Genomic DNA, 16,506 nt, shown 5'->3' with positions numbered 1-16,506 from the left:
TATATTTCATAACTTTTTGATCGTATACAATGCTACTTCTTTTAAATGTTTCTCATTTTTCACTTTTCAAAAGTTCTAAAGAGAGAATCTTGAATAATATCCACAGTACAGATTTATCTTTAAATTAAAACATCCTTATATCCATGTTTTCTTCTTTTTTGTTTTATATATTAGGTGATCTAAAGAGATTTCAAGATTTCCCATCTATAGCATAAATATTCTAAATATTCCTTGATGCTTCTTCAACATATATATTATAAATATATATGAATATATAAATGATTTAGCCACTGCTTATTTATTTTTATGATTATGAATATCAGAAACATTTTAATGATAAATATGTGAATCATCGGCATAAAAATTATCATGCATTATCAATTCAGAGAGAGTTACTAGTTATATACTCTGCAAGACTAGTTATGTATCCTGGGAATGCTACCCTTATTCTCTATTTCCACATGCTTTGTTGCCAAAGATCTTTCTGGGAGGCCTCAAATTAAAGCATTTCCCCCCTCATGACCTCTTATAATTTTTTTGGAATATGAATAATTGAGTTGACAGAATTAATTTGCGTATGAAAATATGAGAGAAAAGGTCTTTTACATTTTACTAAAATTAATTTTCAATTTTATGAAACTGTATAGAAAGAGCAAGCCAAAGTTTATAATGTAAAATCAAAACTAATTTCTTGATTCCTTAAGTTTTTCAAGAATTCAAGACAGTGATAGGGATGAAAGGAAAAATAATTATTCCTTAATGATTTTGGATGAAGAAATTTAAAGGAAAGTAATATTCAATTCCAGGTGTATATTTAAAAGAGAGATTTCTAAGAATTTAAGCTTTATTAAATCTCTTCTTGGTGTTAGATCACAGGCTGATGTCTCATTTTAGAGACACACACACACAACCTATCTAAATGTTAGTGATATATTTGCCTTATATGTAACTTAAACATCAATACAGAAAAGAGAAACAAGAAAAATAGTTAAATTGTTGAAGTATAAAGAAGCGCATGAGAACTCAAATGTTATTACCTACCTCTAACACTGATAGAAAATCTAAAATAAAATGTATCATCCATTACAATAAGGAAATAGACTATCATATAAAATAGAGTTTCTGAGATTTTTTTCCCACAGATTTCATTCAGTGGTCTTTAACCAAGAAAATATAAAGCATTATTAATAAATCCATTTCTTAATTCAAACTGATGAAACACATTATAAATCATTACTACAAACTAAGAAATTCTTAATACTATATATTACTGGTTTTATAATCAATATAAACTAACATATAAACTTCCTTCTTCAAGCCCTTTATAATCTCTGCAAACAAATTAATAGTTTTGACCAAAGAAAAAATTCATTAAAAACTTACATTTAGTTTATATGTTACACATATTCTTAACTTATATTCAGTTCTCTAAGTATTCAAATATGATCATGATAAAATAAAATAAACTTTAGCTAAATAAAATTAACAAAGAAAAACAAGAATATTGTATAATTTTTGTGTTCCAAGTTAATTTTTTATGAATATACTAGTTTGCATGCTATATAAACTATACAAGATGATTTAGTACAATATTTCAAAACGACTGCTTACTTGATAAGTTCATTTTTGAAAAGAGCATTTCAGTAAACTTTGTCCTGCTCCCAAAGAACAGAGCTCCTTTGAAAAATACAGCAAGTAGTTTCAGCATGATCTTTTACTTTATGTTTTATTTAAAATGTTAATGGAGTAAATCCACAATTCACATAATTTATTTTGAAACACTTTTGTTCAGAATAATGTGTTGTAAGAACAGTGATATACAGGCAAATTCCCTTCAAGAACATACATCAATTCCATTCCCTTCTGAAGCATATTGCAAATGCCCTCTAACAGGGCACAGAAACATTACATAAATCATCTTATATGAAAAATTAACATGACATCAAATATTTATAAATATTAATGTGTATGTTAATATAACCAAAGCTGTAACAAACAATCATAACCTTGCCAAGTTTCCTAGGACAGGCGCCGCTGATAATGATATCCATTATCTCTGGAGGAACGCACAATTATGAAAGTTATACACAGGATGCTATGTTCTTAGCTGCTTTTAAATTTTTCTATTAAATGTCTACTGTACATACAATATTAACCCTTTACACATGTATTTTTAAGAAAAGCGAAGGTATAACTCCTGTGAATAGTTTAAAAATCATTTTGATATAGATCCTCAGATGGAAAGTCCCTGAATTTTACATAACTTTATGCATAATTGAAGTTTATGGTATTTTAAAACATATTCTCCTGGGATTGATCTCATCAACATGTGTTAAATACCATACCATAAGCATTTATACATATGCACGCTATACACTGTTAAAGTCAGACACATTTTCCATGGTAGATTGGTGATTTGTGGTGGTGTAATGTCATATGTTATGATGTTCCATTCTCCTAGGAAAACCCTATGTACAAATGGTCCATGTTGAGGCAAGAGTCAAAGTGTGGAGTTCCTGGCTTGCTTGCACTCAGGTGAGTAAAATTCAAAAGTACAGCTGATCACACTATAGAAAACTCATAGATCATTGACATGGTCAGATAAAGGGATTTTTTTTTTTTTTTTGGTTAGTTCTCTTGCCAGGTGAGGTTAATTCAGTCAAAAGATGCTAAAACATTGAGACACAGACAAAAAAAAAAAAAAAAAAAAAAGGACAGGACTCAGGCATATCTTGTTCAAGTTTCCAAGAACAATGCACAAAATACCCTGCTTGGGACATGAAGATATTTTGCTTGACCAACAGCACTCACTCAGGAGCATTCTGAAGCCATCTACCTAAATCTAGTCCTGAGCCCAAATGTTCTTGAATATTAAAGCATCCTGTCCTGTCCTGTTACAAATGAGTCTCCTCAGTGGCACATTCCTACTATTCCGTGGGGGTATAGTAATCCCCCTTATCTGTACCAGATACCTCCCAAGATGCCCAGTGGATGCTGAAATCACAGAAAGCACCAGGCTCTCTATATAAAATGTTTTTTTTTTAAACTACACTACACTGTATACTATATTGTACTATATTTGCACACATGTGATAAAATTTAAGAAATTTAAGAAATGATAAAATGTAAGAAAAGTTATACAGATTTTCTCTCTCTCTCTCTCTCAATATCTTATGATACTGGACTTATCCTGTGAGATGATACAAAACCTACATGAAGAGAGAAGCACAGTGAATGCTGTTACATTGGGAGACAGTGTTGTGCTGTGACTGACCTGACATTAGGTCAGGACGAGGATCATGAGTTGTAGGTGATCCTGGATCACTGAACCATGATAATGCAGATGGTGGGTGGATGTTGGGAGCATCTCCACTTGTTATTTTTCAGACCACAGTAAACTGGAATTACATAAAGTGAATACAGAAAATGACTCTGGTAAGAAACTATTCTGTATCATTAATAGATGGGCACGGGTCCAGTCCAGGATGTGATGGGGAAAGGTGACCTTGTTCTACTTGAAAGTTCTCTATACATTTCCTGGATTTAAGATTTGGTGGGTAGTTTGACTTTGGAAAAAATAATGCTGATTCTACTTCATTATGTGAAAAAAATAGATGTAAAATGAATATTGTCTCAGGCTGTCAAAAATGCCTTATAATACCCAATTACAGATTCATCTTATTGCACACCTTTGAAAACATAATAGACTTTACATGTGACTTTAACTATAATACACATTTCAGTACTAATTATTTTAATCAGATAATAGATCAATATTTAGTTGGTATCATTAAGTATGTCAGAATTCTGAGTGGGATACAAGGTAAAAAGTGAGTTTATAGACTAGCTGTTATTTTGTTATTTGCTCATTTAAATATGAATTTTAGGCATAAGCTTCCAAATCCTTCAAAATATTATCATCACATTTTGTTATTAGCAATTTCTTCTTTTTACCTATAATTTATGTCACCACTTGAAAAATATAGTTATTTTATCTATTTTTGAATTTTAAAAATGGGTTTATTTAATTATTTACATTTTGAGATAGGGTCTCATATAGCACAGGTTAGCCTCTAAGTTGCTATTTTGTAAAGGATGACCTTCAAGTCCTGATCCTCATGTCTTCATCTCCCAAGTGCTAGTATTACAGATGTGTGCCACCATGAGAAATATTCCATTTTCATGGACAGAAGATTACTGTATTTTCAGCACATCTGTTCTCACCTTGATCTATGGATTGAGTGCAACCCAGTTAAATAAACTGATTGGGTAGTTTATATGGAGAGATACATTAGGGCCCAGAATATTTAACTAAATATCAAGAAAGAATTGAGCTGGAGAGATAAAATGGCTCAGCATTTGCCAGCAAAGCCTAATAAAACATGGTTAAATTCCCTAGTACTAAAGTATAGCCAGATATACAGGGTAGTAGATGCATATGGAATTAGTTTGCAGTAGTTGGTGGGCCTGGTGGGCCCATTCTCTTGCTCTTCTTCTATGTATCTCTTCACTCTATGCTTGCAAAAAAGGACAGGAGGAAGGAAAAAAGAAAGAGACAGCTAACTTAGATGACAATACCTAACTTCATGGCTTCCTATGAAGCCATAGACACTATTATTAGAGTATGGTACTGTTGAAAGGACAGACAAGTAGATCAGTGAGGCAGAATGGAGATTTGGAATTAGACCCATGCAACTGAAGACAGCTGAAATTCAGCAAAGGAGTAAAGGCAATATGATGGATCTTCTATAAAAGTTTGAGTGTGCATGTGTGCACATGTGTGTGGAGGTCAGAGATCAACTTTAGGCATCATCTTTTACATTGCTGGCCATCTTTTTTGAGATAGAACTGGCTCTCATTGGCCTAAATGTCACCTATCAGACTAGACTGGCTGGCTAGGGAGCCACAGGGATCGTAATGTCTCTGCCTCCTCAGTTCTCAGCATGTTTGCTATGACTAGTTGTTTTGCATAGATTCTGGGCTTGAATTAGCAGGAACTGGACTGAGCTATCTCCCAAATCCTGACTCTTTGTAATGAATGTTTTTCTTTATGTAAAAACATTAGTGTAGATATACATTTCACAAAAATTAACTCAAAATCATCTAAGACATAAATTTATAATGAAAATCTCTAAAAATTCTAGAAGGAAAAAATGACACATGTAGCAAAAAGTGGAAAGGAGGCTGTGCTGAAGGAATGGACTTTAAGGTGAAGAGGGGGAAGAGAAAAATGGGGACTGGAAACAAAAATTTGTGTGAAAAACAATATAACAAAGCCTAATTCTGTATATACTAATAAAAAATCTAAAATATTCTAGGACGACTGGAGGGATGGATTAGCTGGTAAGGTACTTGCCTGCAAAGCCAAGGGGCCCAGGTTTGATTTTTCAGGACCCACATAAGCCAGATGCACAAGGTGGCAGATACATCTGGAGTTTGTTTGCAGTGGCTATAGGCCCTGGTATACCCATTTTCTCCCCCCCCCCTCTTTTTCTCTCCCTCTTTTTCTCTCAAATAAATAAAAATAAATATTAGTATACACAGAATTAGAGCAAAGCTCTTAAGAGACACCTTACTAAAGGAGTATACAGAAGCCAAGTAATTATATGAATGGTATTCCATAACATAGGTCCTTAGGCAGTTTCAAATTAGAATAACAGTGAAATATTAGTGTGCACCTACTAGATTGGCCACCACCCAAGGTTCTGATAATCATAACTGCTGCTGAGAATGTAAAGTAATAAAAAATCTACATGAAGTTGGAAATGCAAAAAATGTCAGTGCAACCCATTGGAAAATAGTTTGTCAGTGCCTTACAGAACTAAACTCACTCTTACCATAAGGTCTAGCAATCACGCTCTGGTTTTTACTCAAATGAATGTAAAACTCATGTCAATACACACACACACACACACACACACAAAAATCCCCAGAGATGCTAATAGTAGCTTTATTCATGCCAAAACATGCAAACAACCTCAGTGCCCATTAGTAGTAGTAGGTCTGTGGCAGCTTCTGAGAATGAAATAATATTCAGTAGTTAAAAAAGAGAGATAAAGAAATGTGCCATGAAAAGACACAGAGAAAATCTGAATGTAAACTACTAAGTGGAAGAAGCCAACCTAAACAGATGGTATACTGTGTGATTCCAATTATGTGACATTCTAGAAAAGACTATGGAGACAGCGAAAGGAAGAGTGGCTGTATGGGCTTATAAATAGGAGGGATGCCCTGCCTGGTAGATTTCATAGTGCTGGATGGCAGTATACAGGCTGATGCCAGAGAAAAGTCAGCAAAGGTCTCACCCGGAAGTAAACCTTGTACTTTACAATCCTGATCCACTGGGTGAGATGTACCCTCAAGTGCAAACGTGGCATGATTTTACGGGGGTAACCAATTAGAAGCCCAGCTCCACAAGAATGAAAACAAGGTTAAAGGATCATGGGTGGGAGAAACACAGGCAGTTGGGGAAAGATTTCACTTACCATTATTGCTTTACTAAACCAATGTTTAATCAAACTGTCTTCTAAATATTTATCTTTATCTTTATATCCACAGATTCTGTTCTGATCTCTGCTTAGAAAAGATTTGGTTTGTAATTCCCTGAAATGGAAGGTGGTTAATGAAGAAGTTCCTAAATGGTCAACATGCTGAAAATAAGTGTTGGGTGAGTCTTATCTATCATTCAATGGCTCAGGGGAAATTGCTGAGGAGGGATGGAAAAAATATAAGTACTGGAGGATGGGGAGGAGTACTGTCACCTGGCTATTGCTCTCTTGAACTCACAGGAATTGGTTGTAAGAGTCACTGTTGGAGTTATATAATGGTTTGAATAACTCTGTTTCACTTAACAAGGATTCCAAAGTACAGGAGTCCCAATCGTTTTGGATATACCTGAGAGAAGTTGTTCCATATGCTTCCTTTAACTGAAAGTAAAAGTTTTATACTCAAGGTGGTTTCTAAGATCTATGTTGTTATTGTTAATCTCTTACCTGGCCTAATGTAGAGAGTAAACTTATTTTAGTTATGCAGGTATAGGAAAAAATATATAGGAAACACACATATGCACACATATAACCTTAATGGTACGGCAAAATTGATTGTGCTCAAGAAAAAAGAAAGTGAAAAGAAAGAAGATTTGCTTAATATGAGTGGTCCAAATGTACATATTCAGAATTTATTGGGCTAAATTCTATTCATTTCACTCATAGGGAGTTCCAGAGTTCCCTTAGCAACTGCTTTTATTTTGTACATGGTATTACCAAACTCATTATATGGCTTGGATATTTATTTCTTGTAATGAAATGAAATATTTTAAAAGGCATGGAAAAAAAAAGCTGAAAAATATTAAAAGTAGACAGAATTAACCAAAAAGCTGGATAGTCTGGCTTTACTATAAAGGGCACTTATCTGGACATGTTTCACTTTTTTAAGAATTTCTTTCTTTAATATTTATCATAATGACTATCATCATTAGGAAAAGGTGAAGTTATATGTATCTCACCATATTCTGGGCAAAATTATTTAACAGCTCATTTAAATGAACTTCTGTCAGAAATGATTAAAGTAGGAAATCTGAATACCTTTCTAATGTTTGCAGAACACAAAAATCTTCCTCTTCTCTGTATTCTTTCTCTATGTATTGCTCTCACCCCATTCCATTCCTTCATTTTCCCATTCCTCCCCTCCAACATGTGTATTTTAATAGTTGGTATTTTGCTTGTTTCTAACTAGCTTTGCCACTATGGTAGACTTTTATTTTAAGAAAATACATAAGTAATAATATTTTAGTACTTAAAAATGATTTACCATTTTCAGTTTTTACATTGAGAAGTGATAGAGACAGACACTGAGCATGCTCAAAATTATGAGAGCAGAAATCCTGAAGCTGCTGAGGGAACAACACCAAAGCAGACTTAAAACACACCCACCAAGGTTCAGGGACTTTTGTGGAAGAGGGAGCAGGAAGATCGTAAGAGCCACCGGGTGGTAGGGAATGTCGAAGGGCAGTCCCTCTACCGACTGCTGCTTCACAGCTCATTACCCACAAGCCCATGGGGAACACCAGCAATCCCACTGAGGAAAGCGGCAGTGGCATGGGGTCAGGGAGGAACGAAGTGATGCTACCAACATATGATGTGTCCATACAAAGTTTCTACTTAATAAAAATTGCACTGGTATAGAGCCTTTATTCATTTAAGTTGTTAACTCTCAATTATTTCTGACAGTAGCGAGTCAGGATAAAATTCACAGGTATAATCTATTTTTGTTCCCCAAATGCAACTTTCAATCTCTGCTCCTAGAGTTCTTTACAAGAAGCAAAACCTCTTTGTAGGCACATTTCAGCTATGGGATGACCTTAAGTAAAACAACCTCAAAGAGAAAAATAACCAAAAACTTATGAATACTTTCAAATCCTTCCTAAAATTAGGATAACAACCAAAATCTTTAACTCTAATTAAAAAAAAAAAAAAAAACTAAGGAGCTTTTCCAAACATTTATCTCTGGAAGCATGTGTCATGTCCAAATAAGAGTCAAGTATCTTATGTTTAATGGTACCAACTATTTTGTAAAACATTCATTTTTTAAAAGTAGTTCTTTCTAAGTATAACTGTGTTTTAACCCTTAGAATAGCAGTTGGATTTTAAGCATAATGTCTGCATACATTTTATAATCTACGGAAGGAGTGAACAGATGTCTTTGTTTAATAAAATTATTAAATATAGAATTAACAACATCTTTTAAAAATGACACCCAGATTGTGAGCATTAGAGCATGCTTCCTAGCTGTTCCTTATCTCCCAATATTATTGACTATTTTACTAAGAATGAATGGCATTTATTCAAAGAGGAATCAATGTCAAGCTGAAACTCCAAGGTCTTAACCACTAATTCTAAAGAAAATCACTCAAAAGAGATTATGAGATGGCAATTAACATAAATGCAAAAATGAGAAGATCACATAAACAAATGTGTTCAAATTTGTGTACAGTTTGCATTTATTTACTGAATGCTGGAGAAAGTGGAAGATGTGAATAGCTTTTCATTGTCCCTGGAAGAGCTGCACTGAATAGAGAGAAAAATATAATCCTCATGGATACAGGAAAAAAATGGCACTATAATTTAACACCCATTGTGCTGAGGGATGTCAATAGCCATTGATTACTTTCTTTGTGAAGATCACTGAAATTCGGTAAACTAGCATTAACTTTGATGATACAAAGGGTCAGAATATTTTTTAACAATATTGCAATGCTGCTTTTTTTCTGCTTTAATTCATCTGAGGCATGAATGTTAGATGAGGGATGTTAGATGAGGGAAACCCATGTTCCCAATAAGAGGATGAGAAGAGGGAAGATAAACCAACTAGAAAATGCAGCTCTGAGAAACAGGTCACCAAGACAGGACAGCAAAATCTATTTTGGGAGAGAAGATATTCAATGCTATTTTTGGATATGTCAATTAAAAAAATCAAATATATTGAAGAAAGGAAAAAAAGTAGTAGTAGTTTTAAATGCAAAACCAGAACAAAAATACTTATGACTCTTGCTATGATTTGACTCTACAATGTTTCCCACAGGCTTTCTAGTTAAACGACCTGTATATCAGCTAATGGACTCTCGAGCAGGACTGGTCCATGAAGGCTTGGATCTAATCAATGGATTCATCTAGTGATAGATCCATAATTTGACGACATTGTTGGGAGGTGGTAGAAACTTTCAGAGGTGGGACCTACTTGGAGGAAGTGGGTTACTGGCAGCATATTATTGGGGGAGTCATACCTTGTTTCTAGAACTTTCCTATCCCTGTCTGCTTCCTAGTAGCCTTGAATTGAACAGCTTACTAACAATGGAACTAGATGATCACTGGCCAAATACTTAAACTCTGGTACTCTTAGGTACTTGTTGGAGTAAAGAAAAGTCTAACATATCACTATACAACATGGGGGGGGGGTGCGGTTTCTAGCTTCATAGAAGTTTTAGGATTAAGAAAACATGTTACTTGTAGTTCAGGTGACAGTATTCATGCCTTGGCAGATAGACTGAATCAAATATTCACTGTTTTAGAAAAATATTTATTTATTTATTTGCAAACCGACAGACACAGGAGAGCCAGAGAGAGAATGTGTGTGCCAGGGCCTCTAGCCACTGCAAAATGAACTCCAGACATATGTGCCACCTTATGCATCTGGCTTTATGTAGGTACTGGGGAATTGAACCTGGGTCATTAGGCTTTGCAGGCAAGCACTTTTAATGACTAAGCTATCTCTCCAGCCCAAATATTAACTCTTTGTAAGAGATTTTTCTCTGATCTCTATTCCATTATGTTCATGGTTCTGTCTATTATGATAGAGACTCTTTCAACTTCTGGTGGATGAGTTGCTCTGATGTCTTCTTTCAAGATCTGGAAGTGGATTCCTTCTACTGTCTAAAGTGGGGAAACTGGCTTTCCGATATTGTAGTGGAATCCCAAAGGTAGATTGTAAAATCAAGGACATAAGGAAAAATCTCTTCATCACCTAGCCACAGAAGTGGATCAATATTTGGGGTCGATATTTGTTCAAAGTGTGGTTTTTCCCATCCGATATGTATATCTGTAAACACTTTCTCCTTGTTTGTGAAGGTGAATGTCTTTATGCAATTGAATAAATGCTCTATGGAAAGGTACATTGTTTTTGACTTTTAAGAATCTGGCTATTCTAGATAAAAAAGACACCAGAGGATTTTTTATGCTTTACCATTCCTGGGATCCATGAATTAAAAGGCCTTGGTGAGCGAGACAATTATGGTTTATTGTTTCTAGAAGTCAAGTGCTAGAAAGTGTGAGGAAAAGCTGGCATTAGAGTCTGAGAAATAAAAGTCCCTGCTTGCTGATTTACCTGTCAGGCTAAATTGGCTCTGAAAGAACGCTAATTAAAAAAAAAAAGGGGGGGGGGGAGAGAAAACTTGTAAGTACAGATTTAGAGCCATTTTATTCTTAAAGATTTAGTAGAAATCTACATAGCTTGCATAGAAACCTTGAAAAAATTGCATGTAGTCATTTGTATTCCAATCAGTTGGCTTTCTTTACTTAAGATTTTAAAACAGTGAGAATACCTACAAAAGATTAAAAGCATTTACTATGCTAAAAATATCACTTTTACTTGTTAGTTGGTTAAACAGCCGTGAAATTGCAGATTTTGAGTAAATCATCATCTACATGTGACCTACATAAATTATGATGGCTTTAGAGTGGCAACAGTTTGGGCCATCTACTTTTTTCTCAGATTCAGGTCTGTCTTTCAGGCAAGCCTATGTCTTAATCATGCCAAATGGCTAGGTGTCTGTGTAATCTTTTCACAACTTTAAGGAATTTCATTCAATCAGTTTGAAAGCACATCAGCATCATACTAACATCACATATGGGAAGATTTTTCTTATGATTTTAATAAATCCCCCTGTCATAATTGGAAATGCCATTCCTTTAAGCCATCACTCCAGCCCATTCCTTAATTTTAGATTAGGCTTTCAAGAACCTCAAACTGTTTCTCAGCATCAGGAACCAGCAAACTTTTTCTCAAATGAGTAAAATGGTAAATATTCTATCTTTGCAGGCCATAGGGTCTCTGCCATAATTCCTCAATTCTATCATAGCAGAGGAAGGCAGTCATAGACCCTGTACTGATGAGTGAACATGGCTGGGTTCCAATCACATTTTATTCCTGTGTCCTGAAGCTCAAGTTCATATAATTTATATGTCATGAAATATTATTTTCCCCTACTAACCATTAGTAAGTATAAAATCCATTCATATATCATGGACTATACAAAATCATTGCGCAGACTGGCTTTGACACTGAGGTCCTAGTATGGCAACTTCTGTCTTCAAAGATGCAGTTACATTTCTCAGCCTCATCAACACATGTTTGCTTAGGGAAAGAGGCTCTTCTGTTTTAAGTCACTTTCCTGTGCAAACCATCAGCACATTTCAGAGAGCCCTCTATATAATGAAGTCTAGAAGGTGAGAGTGAAAATTGGATCTCAATATGGCATCCAAAATTGAGTCACATTACTGGGGCCATTGTGAATACAAGATGTGCACCTTTACTAGGTGGCTTTTTATAGCCATATTTGGAGGCAGTAGTGTAGTGTATGTATCATTATTTGTTTTAATGTTGAAATGCACTAATTATTTATACTATTATATCTATTTTCCAACATTTCAATGATTTTGGTTGCTCTCATAATATATAAAGTAAATGTAACACTTTTATAGTTTACATATAAATAGTATGATTTTTAATTATAACTATATAAAGTTAGGTACATGAAAATTATAATATATATTATAGTATAATCATAATTTATGGATCAACTTGAAACATTTTTATTCAAAAGGATTGTAATTATTCCCATAATATGTGTCTTGTAGAACTGGGCCAAATATACTGTCCCTATAGTTTACTTCAGATGCAAGGGCTAATACAATTGTCATTTAGAAATATTTATAGAGACTTAAATTACTTTAGCTATAAGAGATTGTACTAATCATACTCTTATATATAAGAAATTATATTAAATCTATTCCTGTATTTTTCCTAATGATCATGAATTTCTTTTTTTTTTTTTAATTTTTATTTATTTATTTGAGAGTGACAGACACAGAGAGAAGGGCAGATAGAGGGAGAGAGAGAGAAGGGGCGCGCCAGGGCTTCCAGCCTCTGCAAACGAACTCCAGACGCGTGCGCCCCCTTGTGCATCTGGCTAACGTGGGACCTGGGGAACCGAGCCTCGAACCGGGGTCCTTAGGCTTCACAGGCAAGCGCTTAACCGCTAAGCCATCTCTCCAGCCCTGATCATGAATTTCTTATGCCACCATGCTAATATAAAATAGGCCATACTGGACATATTGATATGCATGTGTAAATCCAGAGCTGGAGCTTCAGAGACATGTGGACTCTTGGGCACACTGGCCAGCCAGCTAATCTAGCTTAAATGGTGATCTCTAGGTAAATGAGAGACCTTGTCTTGAAAAAGATGAAGGGTATTCCTGAGATAAGACACCAAGGTTATCCTCTGACTTCTATGCTCTTATACCCATGTGCACTTGCAGACACTTAAACAAACACATATGCATATATGCATACACACATGGATAAAAAGTAGTCCAAAAAAGTTGGACATGGTAGCACAAAGTTTTAGAATAAGCCTTTAGGAAGCTGGGGCAGAAGAATTACTTGAGCCCAATAGTTCAAAACCAGCCTGGGGCCCACATAGTAAGACCCTGAAGAGAAAGAAAGAGAAGGAGAAGGAGAAGAAGAAAGAGGAGTTGCAGCTAGCCTTAGTCAACAAAAACAGAAGTCTTTGAGTTTGTTTGAAAAAGGAAGAAACATAAAGACAAGACCAAGAATCATATTTTTATTTTTGTCAGTTATAATTTTCTGCACACTCACCTAGCTTTCTCTGTTAGCCTTTTGTTGTTGTTTGTTTGTTTGTTTTTGAGGTAGGGTTTCACTTCAGGCCAGGCTGACCTGGAATTCACTATGTAGTCTCAGGATGGCCTTGAACTCACAATGATCCTCCTACCTCTGCCTCCGGAGTGCTAGAATTAGGTGTGCACCACCATCCTGGCTTTCTCTTATCCTTTTTAAATAGTAGTTATATTTGGAAGTATTTTCTTCTCTGATTCCGCATATCTCTCCCAATATTAGTCTACAAGCTCCTGGAGGGTAGAGAATATGTCTTATTTGTTTCATATTCCTAAGAGTGAATAAAATGTCTAGGTTAGCATATACTTAATACATTTTTGTAGAGTAGTGAATTGAATTGTATTGCAAATCAATCTTTTTGGATTTATTATAGGAAAGACCATCATTTATTTCCCTTTTTTTGCCTTTATATAGAGGAAACAGTAATCTTGATTCATTTCTTTTGACCTAAGTCTTTCTGTGAAGGAAAGGAAAAATCCATATACATATGCCATCCTCTTGTTGCAGCCTCACCATCTGTAACTGTGAGATACAGCAGGTAAACACTGTCATAACTTCCACTATACACAAAGAAAGCCATGAGCCTGTGAGTAACAACAGGTTTGGACTGCTGAGGGTCTGGGCTTGAATTGGGGATTCCCGTGGAGCTGGGTGTTTGTTGGTACTGCAAACAGAGCTGCCGTCTGGAAGTTGTGGATGAAGATTCAAGCTACTGCATGGGTTAACAGAGGGCATAGAAAGCTATGCCACTTATTTTACTAGTAGTGTATATGAGCACCTCTCTGAATGTGATAAAGTACATAAAATGTCAAAACAAACTTAAAGTGACTTTAAGAAGCTTGATTTATGCTCCTTGAAAATGCTAAACATTTTATTGTATTGCACTTACCTATCTAAAAAATGGGTAAAGTAACAATTTAAATATGCCAAGGGCTATAAAGCTATTTGGAAGTAAGTCCTTTAGTTTTACAATGGCTCTAACCAAACCTGTCTCTTGAAGTTTAAGCATCATAAGAGAAACATCTAAGCCTACTCAGTAAATCAAGAAACTTCCTATAGGGTTTCTTCAACTCACTCAGAAATGTGATTAAGGGCAGAGGAGGGGGACTCTTTTAAAGTATCTTCCCTTCTTCGAAGGCTACAACTTTGCTTCATAGGCATATTTAGCCTTCACTTGACTCTCAGGCTCTGCTAGTATAAACGTACAGTGCCTTGTACTGTACAGTTCTCCAGCTGGCCGTGGATAGATGTTTACTTTGTCGTTAGCTGCATTGTTTACTTGATGGAACTCGATGTGATCACCCAGGAGACACACCTCCTGAACACTTGTCTGTTCTTGTCTTCCAGAGAGGCTTAACTGAGGGGAGAACACCAATCCTGAAGATGGGTGACACTATTGCAAGGACTGGAGTCCTGAACCAAACAAAAAGCAGAAGGTGCACAGGGCACCAGCATTCATCTATCTGCATCTCTTGACTCCAGACGCAGTGTGACCGGCTGCCTCACAGTCCTGCAACCATGTCTCCTGTTCTTAGATAGACTGCACACTTAGACTGTGGCCAAACCAAACCCACTTTAAGTTTCTTTTGTTAGGTATTTTGTCACAATAATGAAAAAAGTAACTAATACAGCCTTCTTTCTTCTCTGTAAGTAGTCTTCTCTCACTTTGGGAAAATATACACCATGACCTCCAGTGGATGCTTGAAAACACACATTCTTGTGGTAAAATGAAGCTTATAGATGAGTCACAGTAACAACAATAATATCTAATAATAAAAATAATTAATATACTACAATAAATTACTCAAAAATTAAATTATAACTTTCTATTTAATATTTTCATGTTCAATTGATGATGAGTAACGGAGAAAAAACTACTGCAGTTTTCAAAAGCATCTGTAGAATGTTCTGGGAATGGAAAGTCCTGAGATAAGTGAGAACTGGCTAAAAGAGTTGGGCTCTGTTCCCACCTCCTCTAGAAACAAGATATCTATAACAGTTTAGGTTGATTGTCAACATGAGAACAGCATCTGGAAACTAGCCTCTGGGCATGCCTATGGGGGATTATCTTGATTAGGGTAATTGAGGTGGGAAGACCCAACTTAAATGTGGGCAGCACTATTCAATACAGTAGGCTCCTGGTCTGTATAAAAAAGAGAGAGCTGTCTATTCATGGCTCTCTGGTTCCTTACTGTGGACTTAATGTGACCAGTTTCCTCAGGCTCCTGCTGCCATGCCTTCCCCATCATCATGGACTTCAAGTCCAGATAGAATATTCTTGTTTAAGTTGTTTCATCAGATATTTTATTGTAGCAATAAATGTGAGTTCCATGACATTGAGGAATGCAACCTAGAGTGGGCTATGTTACCAGTCCTTCATCTGAGTTGCACCTGGAATATGTGCAGATGGGACTGTGTCCTGCCCAGGTAGGTTTGCTGAGCTTCAGGGAACAGTTCATTCTGAGTTCTTCCTTCTATTGTTCCTTGCTGCCTAATTGTAAGTAACAAATCCACTTTATGGAAATTGTGTTAAAAGTATTCTGCCTCATTCAACTCAAACAACTAGAAACCAATGCAGACTACAATCTTTTTTTTTTTAATATTTTTTGTTCATTTTTTATTGATTTATTTGAGAGCGACAGACACAGAGAGAAAGACAGATAGAGGGAGAGAGAGAGAATGGGCGCGCCAGGGCTTCCAGCCACTGCAGACGAACTCCAGACACGTGGCCCCCTTGTGCATCTGGCTAACGTGGGACCTGGGGAACCGAGCCTCGAACCGGGCAGACCACAATCTTTAGCAAAGTAAAGAATAGTCTAGACAACTAGAGTGAATCAGGAATTTGGGTGTGTTCTACTAAGGATCAGGTACTGTTTGGGGGAGTGGAGCAGATAGATTATATGACCACTAGGCAGGTAGAAACACTCTGAGAGACACAGCTCCCCTCCAAACTCAGAGGCCCTAATATCCTGCAGTGAACACCTATAACTCTACAGAGGAGAGCCCACAGGGAAATGAGGACTAGGGGAGAGGACAAAT

The 16,506-nt window shown here is 35.9% G+C and overlaps 1 long non-coding RNA gene across 3 annotated transcripts in view; it reads left to right on the top strand.

Annotated features, from left to right (window-relative positions):
• Positions 1-16,092, top strand: part of LOC123457774 — a 32,076-nt gene extending 15,984 nt beyond the window's left edge. For all 3 annotated transcript variants that reach the window (XR_006635147.1, XR_006635146.1, XR_006635148.1), the window contains exons 2-4: positions 2,462-2,535; positions 6,559-6,667; positions 14,815-16,092. This is a non-coding gene — a long non-coding RNA (uncharacterized LOC123457774). The remainder of the gene's footprint in view (positions 1-2,461; positions 2,536-6,558; positions 6,668-14,814) is intronic.
• Positions 16,093-16,506: the final 414 nt, after the last annotated feature.

Source organism: Jaculus jaculus, chromosome 1 (assembly GCF_020740685.1).
Source record: "Jaculus jaculus isolate mJacJac1 chromosome 1, mJacJac1.mat.Y.cur, whole genome shotgun sequence".
In the NCBI taxonomy this organism is placed as follows: domain Eukaryota; kingdom Metazoa; phylum Chordata; class Mammalia; order Rodentia; family Dipodidae; genus Jaculus; species Jaculus jaculus.
The sequence above is the reverse complement of the archived record's forward strand: the minus strand, read 5'-3'. Positions and strand labels throughout refer to the sequence as shown.